The 17,182-nt window shown below is 38.2% G+C and overlaps 1 long non-coding RNA gene across 3 annotated transcripts in view; it reads right to left on the bottom strand.

The window, feature by feature from the left end:
• The window catches only part of LOC130167201 (uncharacterized), a 95,617-nt gene that overhangs the window by 9,944 nt on the left and 68,491 nt on the right, over nt 1-17,182 (bottom strand). For all 3 annotated transcript variants that reach the window (XR_008827248.1, XR_008827250.1, XR_008827249.1), the window contains one exon: nt 6,144-6,270. This is a non-coding gene — a long non-coding RNA (uncharacterized LOC130167201). The remainder of the gene's footprint in view (nt 1-6,143; nt 6,271-17,182) is intronic.

Raw genomic sequence — 17,182 nt, 5'->3', positions numbered from 1 at the left:
TCTTTCTGGCTCTCTGTCAAAAACACATACATGCACACACAGACACCGCAAAGCTGCATCCTACTGAGCGATACGTCACCATTACTTCACAAGGAAGCAAACAGTTTCCTTTACTTACTGTATGTTGGGAGTGCCATGGTTTCATTGGAAATGTACCATACAATAATCATGTTAGAAATATGACAGTTCCAGCAAATACAAAGCTCTGTGGTAAATATCAGCAGAGCACAGAGACATCTAGCTTACATCACATATATAATAAATATAAATACATAATAATTAATATTATAATAAAGAAACAAGTTGGAGACCATTTTACATGACATTGTATCCGTAACTCACCGTCTTAAATTGTAATATCTGCAGCAACACTGCTTTAATTTCTGAGGCAACACAAGCAGCCCAATGATCAGACAGGCAGTTGGAAATGATTTTTTGCACAATTACTTTCAAATTTGACCTGGTCTATTTCACTATATTGGTACTTTACAGTTTACAGTACACAGGATAATTGTAATTTCAGATGCATTCACTTTTGCTTTGACCTCAAAATAATTTGGTTTAAACAACATGATCGATTGGTTTTCAACCTCTCATTGACCTCTTATTTGCCTAATGGATGATAATGTTAAGAAGTTGTCGGAACGATTGGAAATGATGAACAAAACAATGAAAATAAGGCCCACGTCAGAGACACTTTAATAAGTATCAGTTGCACATAAAAATGACCGTCTGGTGGTTGCTTGCCTCCGCCAAGCAGCCATGTTGCAGGGCTTATGGTCACAAGCTCCTCCCCTTCCTGAGTTACAGCGTTGAATAATAGTCAGAAGTGTTTTGGCAGGACATGATGATGTCACAGTGATGTTGACCTTTGACCATTTGGGTATAAAAAGTCATCACTTCATTTTATGCTTACAGATATTTGAGTTATGAGGTGAGTTAATATGTCATAATTAGCGTATGAATTTGTGATGGACAGACAACCCAAAAACATAATGCCTCCAGCCCTGACAGACGCCGGTGAGGAGGCATAAAAAGATTGAATAAGCTCGACTATTCACTACTTTTTATCCATGACAAGAACTTCCTGTGTAGTGCTTTACTCCTAATCTCTAGTGAGAACTGTTCTGTCATACTAATGGCTGCATTAAAGCTACACACAAAGACACAGTGTTATGTGGATCAGATCTTTTGAGTTAAATAACAAAGAATGAAAAACTAAACCTCAAACTCTAATTTTAACAATATCTTTGCGAGAATACAGATTATTTTTGAGGAATACAGTGATCATTTTTGGATAGCTGCTATAGATGATGCTGCATGGGTAGTTCTTGCAGGAATTTTGTTAAATGGCTGCCATTTTTCTTCCAGGTCTATATTCTGTGGAAAAATACAGACATATTGAGTAATTAATACAAATGTTACAGTTTTTGGGTGGAGCTTTTCTTTCAGCCAACTTCATGCTTCAGCAGGGATATGCTGAATGACAGAGAATCACTGAGCCTGGAGGCTGGAGCTAGGTGCGCTGTGGGACTGATCGGTTTGATTACTGTTTAATCTACTGCATATAAATTAGAATTAAAGCAGGATATTGTAACATGAGTATTATGTCGTTTAAAGAGCCGATTTCTATTTCTATGGGCTGGCTATTCCTACTTAATTCATACTAAAAACACTTTTTTTACATTAATACTAATTCTGCGTCTTGTGAGGAAGCTGCAGTGAGCAAAGTTGGGAGTAAAATCTGACCTTTGCCATTGTAAAACATCCACAAGCACACAAACCTTCCATCAAGAAGATCACAAGGGACTGTGGTTTAACTTTTTTTTTTTTTTTTTAATTATTATTGTAAACTCAAACCTAACTCAATTGTTTTCTCAGTAGGAAGCCAGAGAGAACATCATAACCTTTATCTCTGTGGAAGAGGTTTTGTTGCTCTAAACATATAGCATCATAAATGACTTTTGTACATTATGTATCTTGCCTCTCCTAATTGCTGTGGTTTGCTCACAGCAGGAAGAGCAGTGAAAGCCAGCGGACCACTGCTTTTTCAGATCACTCCAGGCAACGACTGCGGCTCATTATGCAGAGGAAAGCAAATCATTTCTAATGATTTTCAAAGCAAAGCTGACACTGAACATGATGGAGTTATTTTTAGGTCCCCACTCGCCATCTTAGATTTCAGCTGAATCTACCTCTGCTCTAATTTATGGCTGTAATTAAGGATAATCATGTGCCCTGTGTTAACTGTAACAAATGAAATCTGCTGCCCACAACTCCTCTCCACTTTTTCCTGCTCTTTATTTTATGTGACTTGTGCGTCTCTGAATCCACCTTATTTTCCACATTTCACACATTTTGTGCCGTTTCCTGCAAAATCATTTGCCTATCTGGAACATAACGCCTTAATTATACATTATTATACCATAACCAATCCAGTTTGTTATTTATCAATGTTGTATATACAGTATATTCACATTTACAGTAACAGTCACACACTCGACTAATGTTCTTCCTATTATGAGCTCAGTCGGGATTGCAAAATTGTCTTTTAAAGAATGAAATAAACATGAGCAGAGCCACTATCAGGGTGATGTTAGCACTGAAGTGACATTGAAGTTCATTTACTCCATGATTTGTTGCTGTATTAAGGACTGTAAATTAACAGAATGCTGCAGAGAGCGTTTTCATTTTTGAACGTCATACTGAAGTAGTTTTGCTTTGTTTAAAGAAGCTTTAACAAAGAGCCGGTGTGCTTTGAATCTGTAAATTATGTAATAATTGGTTTAAAATGAAGTAATTTCGACTCTGACACCATCAAAGCCGCCACTTCTGGATTTCACTAAAACTCTGTGACTAGCTCTGATCATTTCAGTTGAAACGGGCCTGTTTTCCTAAACAAAGGTTAAAGAAAGGTTAAACAAAAGTAATCTAACAAACTTATTACCATTCCACCAGAGGGACGCTCCATTTTACAATGACGTGTGAAACTGTCACAGAGTCATAGTTTAATTTTCCCCCCACTGATTCTTTTTTTCCCTTCCCCTGTTACTATTTTTGAAAGCTGTCCCATCTGGCCGTTCTTCACAACAATATTACCCAATGAACTTTCATTTCCTCTGTTGTTAAATAGAAATGAATCTGCTCTCCATCACAGGTGGGAGGTGCACTTAATTGACTCGTGTTAACATCTCTCTATGCCTTGTACACCTGGTGTCTTTCTATATGCACATTTTATCAGACCATTTTATTCCAATGTGATAATTTGACAGTTAACCCACTGAGGGACAATCACGTCACATCGACATACTGATCTGACTTCAGATGTGCTTGGAAACTATCTGGTTTGCAAAGCTTGTAGGGAGATTTTTTTTTCTTTCTTTCATTTTTTATTGGCAAACCAGAATAAAACTGTTTTCATTGAAATATGACAAAATATAGACATATAGAAATATATAGCCTAGATTGTGGACAATCTTTATGAGGGCTGACCACAAATGTATAGTCATGAGCAGTATTGGTTGAGAAATATTGATTCTGAATATAATTGCAGCTTATGAAATACTGAAGCCAGAGACCGAGTGAAATGTCATGAAGAGATCTCCACCATCTTTTTTCTACATGCAGTCTGAATTCAGAACTACCCCTCTCCTGAGCTTTTAGCTTTTTAATATTTTCCCATGCAATGACTTCACCATCTAACAAGTAGCCCAGGTTCCTGATTGCAAATGCCCAGTGATGGAGCTAAAAGTGAGGAAAGGCCCATCCTCCAACTGACCTCTTGCATTGTAAACATATAACTAATATGATTTCATTTGCGTATACTCATCGTGTAATATTAACTCATGGGAATTGTAAACAAGAGTGGAATGGATGTTATATTGTAGGTTGTAAGGTTATAAAAGACATGCACAGCTACACAGCTGTTCAATGTAGAGCGAGTGAGGTTATTAACAAAGATAAAGTTATCTTGGACTCTAACCTGCTGCTAAGAATTGATATTATAAACATGATGAAGCAGGAGTTTATTTATTACCTGTGACTGGGACTTTCCACTTGATGATGTGGACAAAGATACATTCTTAGGCTGTATAAAAGGAGATGATTGACACCTGGTCTTTAGTCGCTCTTCAGACTAACTCGGCTTTGTTCACCTGTTAATAAAGTTAATAAAGGTTTGTAATTTTTATGTGATCTAAGAAACCATTTAACATTAGGACGTTTACTGTTCCAAACATAGTTTTGCAGTAATGAGTCCAGTTTGGACCGGCAGTCCGCTGGAATGGCTGAGGTAGAGCTGAGCTGAAAAAATTAATATGGGATAAAATATTCATTTTAATTATGGGTATGGGCTGGGATTGATGCTGAGAGCGCTCTCCGTCTCTTAATATCTTCCTCTATTTTTTTCCATCTAAAAATATATGTATGCACTATACTTAAGTCTATAATACTGTATATGGATGTCTATATATACAGTATGAAAAAATACAAAGTTGCAGACTCATAGTCATGATGTCAGTGTGATTTATATTTTGTGAAGTGTGAAGGTGAAGTGAAAAGAGGCCCTCCAAAGCTCCACATCAGGAAAAAAAATGAATTGACTCTGAGTGGGGAGTCTAATTTGTCTTCCAGTGCTCTGAAAAGCTAAGGCTATATAAATGAGAGAGAGAGAGAAAGAGAGAGAGAGAGAAACCCTGCAACATTCATTTTTGATTGACTATCTGTATATCACGGGTCTTCAAAATGAACATCAATTTCATCTGATCTATTGCCTGACAGAGGTTAAATTGGATCCCAAAGAGAATAATATGACAGAAATGAAATCAACATTTCCATTTTCTGCTTTCTCTGCCACCTATCATAGTTGTTGATTCAATGATTAAATAAGTATTTTATTCAAATTGCAGGAACATAGTTGGAAAACTTTTCAAACTGGAATTCAAACAGCTCTCAAGAAACGTCATGGGTTCGTAATTCAGAGCTGTTATCACAAATGTCTGACAATATCTGAGATGGAAAGGCTCATCACTTTTTTGACAATGGCTTGTGTACTGAATACCAAACATTACAAATATTGACTATTCTTTTCCTCAGTTTCCCTTCTGCAAGAATATTTAAAGTACAAGCACCACTTTATGTAGATTGCAAGTAATTTTAATAAACTGTAATCAGAGTGATGACAATTACTCCACAATGCAACAGAAGCTGATTTATATTAAAGTATCCCCTTATTTCCTACACAATTAACCTTGGGCTAATGCTAATTTAAGCCTTCAGTGGCCACAAGATACTTCCTGGAAATGATGGGTAAACAGAAGAGAACCAGGAGCATAAAACTGTAAAGATTCAACACTAAAGATATATGCATACGCAGTTTTTCAAAGCCCCTGAGTATAGAGAGCTCTGTATTATACAGCTCAGACACGGTGAACAAATAACAATATGCATGAGTACTGCCAACCCCCACAATAATCTATAATTGGATGTGGACACACCTCCTGTACATAATTACATGGAGAACCCGGATTTGTTCTGGCCTTGATCAGGTACAAGTAGCATCTTAAATACACTGGTATACACTGAGAGTTGTAACAGCCCTGACTGATGAAACACGTTGAACATATTCTCACATTAGGATTAGGATGAGCCATTAGTCTATACTTATATTAAGATATTAATTTGATTATTGAAATATAGATTTTTAGGGGTGAGGGGTGAGTGGGGGTGTTAAAGTACATTACAAGTAACATTAACGTTAATGAGTAATACTACATTATATAAGTTATACTAAAAAACAAACATTGTGTTATAACCAAAAGAAAAGACCATGAAAGCAGTGCATGGATGAGTGGTATATGTGCTGTGGGAGTGTTGTATGTGCAAAAACAAACCGTATATCAAAACAAATGGATGTCAGCGGTTGGAAAGGAGCGGATAACTGAACACATGGGCCAGCTTTTATACTCTGGAAGGCCCAGGTGAACAGCATCAGCTGACGACCCTCCCATGCCAACCAACTGCCTGCTGATGTGGGCAAGGACAACCTCCAAGACACTGGGAGGGGCGTCACAGTCATAACAACCAGCAAGGGGAGAATATCAGAACGAGCGGCCATGCTAAGTTGCTAATGTTAGGCTACTTACATGCTTCCAATGATAAGCCATGTTTGAGGTCGATGAATGATAGGTGAATGTTTGCCTTCAGAGTTTGCATGTCATCTTCTTGGGGTCGTCCTTTAGCCTCTGGAAATGATCCCACACATTTGATTTCCTGCAAGACATATGTAATTACTATAGCAGACTGTGTGTTTACTGTGTGTTTCAATATTTGAGGTAGTGTGTCCACTAAGAGTTGCCGTAAGGCAGGAGTTGTCCTGCTTGATGCATGTGTTAAGAAAATATAGTTGTTGCTGTTGTTCATTTTACTACATTTCTAAGTCCCATTTATTATATCATTACTAAATAAACCCAGTTAGGTGAACGACATAACTAAATCCCTGCTACATGAAATACTCACTAGACCAGCAAATATGTATTAATCCGCAGCTGAAATTAGTCCCCAAAAATGCACATTGTCCTCCTGTTTAAATAGGAATATATATTTGTAACCACACCAAAATGCACATGTTCAGTAGGAACCAGTTGACTGCTGTTCATTGGGGCTGAGGTTCACAGACAGGGTAGGAAAGTAAAGACGCACTAACACTTTTGGTCCTTTTAATGGTTTTTGTTGACAAATAGAAAAATATAGAATAACACCTGTCCTAACCTCTAAAAGAGCTATTTGTAAGTTTTGTTACTGCTACATAGCTAATGTTAGCATTAACAGCTGTTTACTTAGCAGTCTAGAAGAAACATTGCAAGATCAGCAATAAACTTCATTCCTTTACTCCCCTCTATTTCTGTTACTTCTTTTTTTCTCTCACTTTCTCCTACTAACCAGCTTTTTAGAATAATCTTGAATCGGCATGAACTCCAATAGTTCTGTCTGTTAAGGCAAGTAAATTATTGTTTGTTCATTTTAGAGTTAGGTTTAGGAAACTAACAGATCGCATGTAAGACACAGAGTAGGAGTTGGTCCTGGTTGACTGCTTTGCTTTCATCTCATGTCAGGATGAAACTCTGTCTTGTTGTAAGTCACATATACTGCCTAAACCTTTTAAGGTGGTTAGAGGTATTTTTCCCTCACACTCCCTGCATGGCAGCAGCATATTATTCTCACGTTGAGATACAGGGGCTCACAACATTTTGGGAGGCCGGCCTGAAAGGAGGGAATAGTGGCTGCATGCTGAGCTAATATATACTGCCTTGTGTCAAGTTGTGTAAGTCACAGGGGTAATCATTAAGATGGTTTAAGTAGTTCACTGTGCGCTCTGTGATTATGCTCTGAAAACAAACCATGTGGCGGGTGGATTAATGTGGTCCAGTGGTGTTTTTAGATCAGGAGGGGGCGAGAAAGAGAGCGCGAGCGAGTGCACGAGAAACCTGCAACTCATGCCTTTGATCATCAGTGATGCTGAGTGTAATGATTTACAGCACCCAAACCCTTTGAAGGCCCCCCTGCTGCAGCGAGGGGCCTGGTCAGTCCTCTGTGCTTCACTTCATTTATTTATTCATCTCTCTGGACCCACACAAGATACTCACGATGCATTAGATTTGGATCTACAGAGGTTCAGCAGTATCAGGGACACCAGCCTCAGATACTTCAAGTGCTCTAACTATTGTTCAAATAACTGATTAGAGAACTGAAATGAAATTAATCTACTCATTTACTTACAGTGAGACCTCAAGTGTGTTTTGGTTTTTGGTTTTTAATCAAAATAATAATATACATAAAAAAAAAAAACATGTTAATGACTGATTATTTGTTTTACATAAAAATACCGAACATTTGTGGGTTTCAGTTTGTCCGATATGGGTGTTTGAAGCTTTTCTCTCTGTTATATAATTACTGAATCCCTTTTGTGGGATCTGGAATCTGCATTGGACATATGACCTTATATTATAAATCAAAGAATTCATCGAAACAGAACTAATAAACTAGTGAATAATCAGCAGCTGTAGCCCTCATTTCAGATGATGAGCAGTTAAACTATGGGCTAAACTCAACAAAAACATTTCTTATAGCAAACACAAGTCGATACAGTATGAAAGTGAGTTCACATTTGAAAGCTGACTGTCTGCTGGCTTCAGAGATAGCCAGTCAAAGGTAATCTCTTCCATGTCAGTGCATTCTGTCAAACCAGAGCAAATTAGCATTTACTGTAGATCGTGCTTTTTCTCATTCAGCTGAAGAAGAAGAAGCCACGGCAAACTATGACAGTGCTAATGACAAAGATCACCCTAAAGCAAGAAAGTAATGCTTTGCTTGCCTTATGCTCATTACAGTGAAGAGTTATATTGAGGGTGATAGTGTCGTTGTGATTGGCACATTTTACAGAGCAGCGACACCAGATCCACATGATGATGAATGTGATAATATTAATGTGTGAAACAATGTTTAATGTCTCTTTTTTTAAAACCATGGATTGTGCTTCTTGCAGCCTCTCAGTCTGCAGAGAAGAGTCATTAATGAAAAGCAGCTTCCTGAGAAGGCCAGATTGAAAGCTGCTTGTCTTGTTCCCTCAGTGACACATCACACGACGTCTATTGGCCTAGGTGTGCTCCTTATGCAAATATAGATCCAAGAGGTCTGTTGGTTATTGAAGAAGAGCGAATGTGGGAAACCAACTTCCATCGTGAGAATAAAGCATGAACTCTACAAAGAGCTGTTATCCACATTATAAAACCATTAAAAGATTTGAAAATCAATATCAGGAGTTGCTCTGCTCTCACTTCTCTCAGAAGTTTGTTCTCTCTATCACAACTAAGGAGGTACTGTATGTTCTCCACAAGGACACAAGTATTGACTTCAGTGTTCTTAGACTTGTTAATTCCCTTTTATCTTGAATATATGCGCAGCACAAAGACCTACTAAAATGAATTTAATTAATGTGTAAGTAATATTAGAAGATATGAGGCGTCTACAGGGAACATACCTTAATAACACCGTTGTCCTTTAACTTGATTTGATTCGATTTATTGAAATCATCAAGTTAATGATAGATTGCGAAAGCAGAAGAGTCTGGAGGCAAACCCACCACTCAAGTTAAAAAAGGTTGCAAACCGCCTTCTACATCCATCTACTTGAAGAATGTGGCCTCTCTTCTTGCGTCACCCTTTAGTAAACACAAGGCCTCGCATCAACATGTTAAAACTGTAAAGCTCTCCTCAAGTATCCCAGCATTGTCTACACTAGGCTTTTTCCTTTGTGAATGCCCTGCAGTGTTTGTGCATTGTACTTTCAGCTAGCACAAAGCACAGCAAGCAAACACATGAGGCTGGTAATAAAGGAACCGGAAAGCTGCAAGCATGCTACAGTATGGGAATGCTCCAAGAAATCTTATTTGTGCTTTTCATGCCCTAAGCCTCTTGTCTCTAATCTATCCCACTTGATGTGTAGGTGTGTATGGGTGTGAAATATGCTTTCCTTCCATGGCAAGGATTCCACATTGTTCTTGCCAACAGGAAGGAGAAAATGTTTGGCAAGACTTGGCACCATTTTCTAAACCTCAAGCACCTACAAAGCAGATTCATAGGAGGAGAATAAAGAGCAGTGTTGCTCTGAGCATTCACTGGCATTGTACGCACCATGACATCATCATTTCGTGGTTATGAGCAATTATGTCAGTCACAATACAGACGCAGGGAGGTGTCATGACCCTTAGATGACAGCGGAGTCTCCAGGGGAGCCTTCAGGAGCCAGACTCAAGTCTCTACATTGCATTCTCCTCTCACCAAAATAAGCCGCCCACACTTCCGCTGATTGGTGTAAATATATATGAACTGTATTAACAAGAACCAGACACAATGGCTTTTCTCAACTTTGTCCGGCAGAATTGGTAGATCCCATCGTTAGTTGCACTCAGATGATGAAACCACCATGAAACAGCTATAACAGCATAAAATGTGAGGCCTCCTTCCGAGAAAAATAACCCTCGCAGCAGGTGATTCTCTCTCTTTTGTAACCCACATCCTCAGATTAGCGATCTGCTAAAATACTTAAGTATAATGTTCTTGGAAAACCCACACGGGGAGATTTTTAATTTATAGCCTTAAATTATAAAATAGCCTGATATTTATAATTAACAATTTGTATTTCTGTATTACTTGTGCTCAGGTGAAAAAAAAAAAAAAAGAAGAAGAAGAAAAAAAACCAAAGGGTTGATTTAGTAATTTTAGAGCTATAATATGCTTTTTTCTTTTCAAGTGGCTTCGCACACGTCTGCCCACTGAGTATATATGGTAATGATGTTGATACTTGTTTTAACTAATTTATCAGTTCCTACACACTGATTACATTGTAGAAAGAGTATACTGAAAACCATGGACGCAGTATGAGGCATTGGGCCTCTGGCACAAACACATGTAAAAGCCAACCCCCACATATTACCCAGGTATTGAAACAGGCACAAACAATTTTTGTCTCTTTATAGTTGTTTTAAACTTCTTTCTTGTCATTTTGAGTCTTCTTTGTGTTCATTTTGTGCCTCTCTGCGACCATCTTGTGTCTGTTTTTGGTTGTTTTGTGCCTTTCTTGTCATTTTGTGTCTGTAGCCATTTTGTTATTCTTTGCAGTTTTTATTTTTTGTCTCTGTAGTTTTGTGTCTCTTTGTGGCAGTTTCGCATCTTTTTTTCAGCTCTTGTGCATCTCTTTTTGTGTACTTTTGTCATTTGTTTGTGTGTCTTTCTAATTTTCTTGCTCGTCTTTGTAGCAGTTTTGTGTCTCTTTATTGTTTTTTGTTTTGTAGTCATTTTGCATCTCTTTGTAGGTGTTTTTGAATTTTTCTGGTCGTTTTGCATCTCTGTATTTGTTTCATTGACCTTCCAAAAAGAAATGTTAACAGTCACTTCACACAACTTGTAAAAATATACGTCATCACTTTCTTTTCCTCCACACCAACTTCACGTATGCCTAGTTAAGAAATGGAAACTAAAATATATGTTGCGAAGCGCTCACCAAAGAAACATTCCATGTTCAATTGTAAAACCATTTACACTGTCTTTCACAGTAATAAGCCTCAGTGTTCAGCTCCAGAACAAATGAGATTCACAGCGCTATATTAGATAACAGTAAATGAAATCCATAGATCAAGTTAAGTTGCTTTCTGTTGGGCTACTGAGAAGAAAAATCTAATATTGTTTGTGGAAATTAATGCTCCGTTGTGGGTAAATCTTTAGAACATTATTGAATGTTTGTTTTCTGGTTTTCTTCTGCATCCATTTTTCTAACCATTATACAATCCATGTGTGAAAAGCAATGAAAAGATGCAGATCACCTGCAGACTGCCTCCAAAACTAATCAAGCCAGGAGTACAAGATAAATGCACTCGACTGATGAACAGTGGTAATGGCAGGGTACTGTAAAAGCATATTTCTCTGCAATCGACGCATCACCTGAAATCTGATTGGTCTTCCCTGACATACAGCGTTACGTGTGGCCATAATACAATTCTCAATCCCAGCTCTATGAAGGTTACTCACTCTCTGAAGTGTGAACCGCCTGTATGTGTTTGGATATACGAATCGCTTCTTTGTATGCATCAGCAATTATGGCAGAAAAGTTTTGCTACTTATTGTCTTGTCTATTCCCACAGCAGCACTGCTGAAACGCCCTTGAGCAAGACACGAAAGGCCTGCCTACTCATTTATTGTAAGTGAGCATAAGCTAAATGGATAATACTGTATGTTAATGTGAAATAGGCAGGAGTAGGTTCTCTTTGCTGAGGCATAATAATAGAAAGTCCTTGGTGTGTAGGTGGAAGACGTAACGTAAAGGTGTGAAGATTTCCCATACACAGAGAGAGCCAAGATTTAATGATGACTGAGACACATTTCATTTCATGTTGCACTGAGAAATATAAATTAGTTGTTTGTGCTTAGAAGTCGTTCAACGAGAATGTAAAGACAGCTGCTCTGTTTTATGACCTCACACACCAGAAGAGATGATGTTCTCTGCCAAGAAATCACTTTTCACTGTAAAATGTCCTTATTGCCAAATGCAATTAAAACACCTACTGCTTATTCTCTTTCACTAACTTAAAGTTGCACCCTGACCTTCTCATTTATAATGACGAATTAGAATTGCATCTCTTAGCGTTGATATACTTAAAGCGGCACTAATTATTATTTTATTTCAAAAAAATTAATTACATGTCAAAGGTGTTGCACAGACTGACAAGAGAATTAAAACTAAACTCGGCAGTTCCCCTCAGCTCTGTGAAGTCTTTCAGCTCATTGTTTTGTTTGTTGCATTTACTGTAGGTATTAAAGAGCCAGATATTTATCAGAGAGGAAAGGAGATTGAATTTAGGACTCACCAGGTGGCCAAAAACACAAACCCAATTAATGCTAATGGTGTTCTGTATCTGCTGGATGTGTAAGTGGCCAACTTTTTGCTGTTTTGCATGTTGGCCATACAACTTTATAAGGTTACAGATTTTTACAACCATCAGAAACTCTCAAAATGCTGTCACTGATTTACACATCCTCATTACATTTAAAGTAAATGGAATCTGGTCGCAGGTACATTTCATTCAAAACACATTTACTGTTGCAGTTTAGTTCAGTGGAAAATGTAATTTTTTTAAGTGTCGGTAAGCATTAAAAAATTAAGGCTATACATCTGCAAGATTAATTAAGCTCATATGATAGTAAATCACCATGTGAAGTAAGGTAATAAACAACAATATCAATGGTGGAAATTTATGAAGAGAAACTAGGAGAGCTTGTTGCTGCCTCTGTTTTCCTGCCATGACCTTATTAACAATGGTAACCTTTGGCTCTCATCTGCCACCGAGTGGATAGTTTTTAATCCTCTAGGTACACTCGCAGTACACACACGAATGTAAACAATAGCACTCGCAGTGAAGCCGCTTGTCCAAGCATCTGCACTGCTGAAAGTTAATAAGAGCCTTAATATATTATGTCTTTTGCACGTCATGTTGTTTATCGATGTCCTGTTCTTAATGTCTGTCCACAGTTGTTTTTAATTTAGGTTTTTAATTCAAGACCAATCTTCACACTAGACAATACAGTTAAAAGCTAAAGGGCCCATCATCTCATCAAATCCTTCAATGTCATGTAGAAAGAATGGAATTGACATTCTATTGACAAAAGTATACAGGTTATATATAAAAAAAACAAAAAAAAAAACAATGTGACTTTTCTGCTGTTGCCTCTCAGGCTTCTCCAAGTTGAGTCTGTGTCGTATCTTAGCCTCACATTCAAAGTGTCCCTGTAACAGAGTATGTAAACCCTGCTGGAGCTGGTATGGATTACACAATGATATCTGGCTCAGTCTATGCGGAGACACAGAGCTTTCCTGTCTGTTTTCATCAGCGGTGTGGACGTGACAGGCAAAAGCAAATTTGGCAGGCTGACTCACGCAGGGGCTGAGAGGGGGCTGGTTGTAAGGTTAATTGGCAATGGGAATAATTGGCCACTGGGCTCAATTTGTCTGATGGGAGGAATTGGAAACCAATCTTAGAGTCTGTTTGGAAGCATTCCATGCAATTCCTCAAAGGAGGCATCTTTATCTGATGCTCTCTGCTTGAGCTGTATCCTCCTCTCTGATCACACTCGCTATGAATGGTTGTGCTGGTGCTGTATATCTGCCACAGATCTGTTAACAGCTAGGAAATAGTGACAGCAGCAGTTTTGGTAAGTCATATTTCCAAATCAATATTCTTAAATGTTTAACTTGTCCTTCCCCGTGCACACAGCAAATTGAAATTAAAAGCGACATTTTTATGCTTCATGCAACCCGAGCAGGTTGTAAAAAATTGGACGTATGGAAAGCTTGTGCTGGAAATGCATTTAAGTCCATAATTCAAACATCTGATTAATTGAAAGCAAATGTAATATAAAGTACACCATTAAAATGCAAATTTCAGTATATATCACAAATATTTGTTTTTTCTTTTTGTTTGTTTTTGCAGGTATAGTTTATGTTAAACGTCTTTGGATCGTGAATTTTACACTGATGTAGAATAAAAATGCAGGAAAACTCTGGCCTATATGGAGGTGTGTGTTCGATACACCATTCTTGCAGATGGATTGTGTGGGTTTTTTTTTAGTGCAGACCCTCTCACTTTTAGCTGCTTGCTAAGCATAGCCTTGTGTCAACGGCATGATTTGCCTGCCTTTCTGTTGATGGCTATTTGTATCCACAAAGGGGGGATCAACAGAATCAGCATCTGAAATTGATTTTCCCTCTGACTACATGTAAATGAACTTTCCAGTGATTTTCGACTCAAAGCCAATGATGCAAATTTAATGGCATTTTGGCCTTGTTTTTATACTCTAATTCCACTCAGACAGCCTAATGTGATGACATGTGCCAGACTGTGCTTTTCCTCAGATAAAATGGAAATAATATTCACCATGGCAACTTTTAATTCTGAAGTTCAGTTTCTGCTTCCTAATCAAAATGGACATACAGCTGTAATGGAAGTAGAACAGTAGTATAAATAGAAAGAATTAACAGTATAAGTTTTATCCGTTGTTTAAACTTTAAAGACAGGCAATCAAGGTAGAAAATTGATTACATTAATCTTCTTATACTGCAAGGTAATGTATATTAGCAGGAGTCCAATAGCTTTATTATACAGCCCCAAAATCCAAGTGTTAAACAAAGTGAAATATGTATTTTTACAATCAAATCTTTTTTAATCTGTGTTTGACCAATTATCAGCATGCCTTTGATTAACCTGGGTCTAGGTTTTGCATAAGAAAACTACTATGTCACTGAGATATACAATATAACTGTAATCACAAGTCAGAAAAATAATTTGGTAGAAATACTTAGTTTATATTTTTATGTTGGAGTGGAGGAGTCGAATCCTGTAAGTAATATAATGGTACACAGCTAACGTTAGCAAACCTAGCTGACCGGTAACATCAAGGCCAATAGCTAAATCGCAAAGAATTCGAGCGGCTCCCGGATCGTATATAGAGCTGAAGCGTGGACTCATTTTAGCTTCCACAGTCAAGAAGTTACTAAGGAGATGGACAAAAGCCTTGCCGCTTCTAAAATGTGCCATGCCAAAATCAACTCCTCACTGAGTCTCTACTTGGATGGCCCGCCAAGGTAGATTAAGACTCGTCAAAAAAAGACAAAATCACTCGGTTTCAACGCCTTATTTACTCTGTTTGAACAAAGACATTTTCGGCCAAATGTTTGAATTGTGTACACTGCAGCAACTGACTGGGGACTAAAGGTTTCACTGTGAGCAGCTATTGAAAATAACCTGAGTTAGACTCTAACCCTCTAGACTGCATGAGTCTCTGCGTGCACATTGGTCACATGCCCCTCCACCCACCACCATAAGTAAATTCTCAACCTGTGGGAAACACTAAAAGATATGTGTCCTCTCAGTGTTGTAGAGAGTGAACACTTTTATTTTTTACTGATAAAGGTGAATGTTAATTCCTTTGCTCAGATTGCAGGTATGAGTATGAGGTCAGGTGTTACAGGGACTGTGGTAAATGCAAATGCACATCCCACTGTTCTGACTGCATAAAAAAGAAAATATTATTTTACTCAGATTTTATGTGTATGGAGGTGTGGTCTTTCTACTATGACAATTTTCCTCAAATTTGATTTTAAAAACACCTTGCTTACAGTATTGCAATATATTGAACCATCACCCCTGTATCATGATACGCATATCACCAGATTCTTGTCAATACACAGCCCTAATAAAGATGTAATTTTCAAAAAATTATTAAACAAATTATGTAGAAATTTACATTTAATACTTGCCTTGAGTAACCTTGCAAGGCAGCTGGATTTCTCACAAGCGAGAATCCATCTTACCAGGCTCCAAGCTATTTGCTTGTGGCTGAACCACAGTGGTTCAGACCAATCAGCGTCCCATCAGGGAGGAACTACTGGCAGTTATGGGCGTTTCTTAGGTGTGATAACAGTGAGAAGTGACCATGTTAACAATAGCAGCTCCTAAAGAGGTTAGCATAGACACTGCTATAGGAGCAGTTACATCAGACCTGGAGAGTATTTCTTCACTGAAAGATTAGCAGAGAGCACTGAAGGCTTTACTCAATGGAAACGTTGTTTTCACTCTTCTCCTGACTGACTTCAGTAAGAGTTTAATTTACCAGCTGGCTCCACTGGTAGTGAAGGATGCAGAATGTGGCTGGTTGAAGTTAGTCTGTGATAGACAGTGATAGACAGATGGTTCATCCAATCACCAATCATCCTTTTCCAAACAGTTTCCAACGAAGCCTTACCAGATGGTTCTGTATAACAAACCATCTGGCGCGTCAGGTTATGCTCTCAGGGCATTCAGATCATTTTTCCCAGTAACTATGACATAACAAATGTTGTGCCTGTAATAACTCTGGGAACAAAAACTAAGATGCAGAGAAACTCAAAGGAGGCAAGGTTGATTTCAAAAAGGGAAAGTCTTTACTAGAGGTCCCAAAGGTCATTCACAGGTAGGCTGTCCAAAACAAGGCAAACAAAGAAGGCAAGGAGTTGGCAAAAATCCATAAACCAGGGAAACTAACAAAGTCTAAAACCGTGCTAGAAAGCCGTGAACACACAAGGGAACAAACACAATCTGGTAAGGAGGCAGGGGAAACGGGGAAGCGTATGTACACAGGGATGACTACGAGGATAATCAGGGGCAGGTGAGTGAACGGCAACAGGTGTGGCTGATGAAGGACGGGAAACACACAAGGGCAGGAAGCTGCAACGACATGAGAGGTGAGCAGTACAAAATAAAACAAAATAATAATATGCATAACACAATACAGAATGTTACCTGTTACCAGGGGTCGACCGATTTTGTTTTTTCAGGGCCGATACCGATCATCGGTAATCAAGGAGACCAATAACCGATATTTGTATAGGGACACTCTCCGCAGCATCCGGGTGTTTCTGTTATGTTAGCCACCCCGTTTATAATCAGTGAAAATAGCTAAATAACAGAAAAAACCTCTGTATAATGTAACACAGCTACATATACCACATCCTCCATAATGATCATACAGTTGAATCAACAACTGTCTAAAACAATTTTATTACAAACTGAACAATTATAACCTCCATGAAGGAGGAT

This window comes from Seriola aureovittata, chromosome 4 (assembly GCF_021018895.1).
Source record: "Seriola aureovittata isolate HTS-2021-v1 ecotype China chromosome 4, ASM2101889v1, whole genome shotgun sequence".
Classification (NCBI taxonomy): domain Eukaryota; kingdom Metazoa; phylum Chordata; class Actinopteri; order Carangiformes; family Carangidae; genus Seriola; species Seriola aureovittata.
The sequence above is the reverse complement of the archived record's forward strand: the minus strand, read 5'-3'. Positions and strand labels throughout refer to the sequence as shown.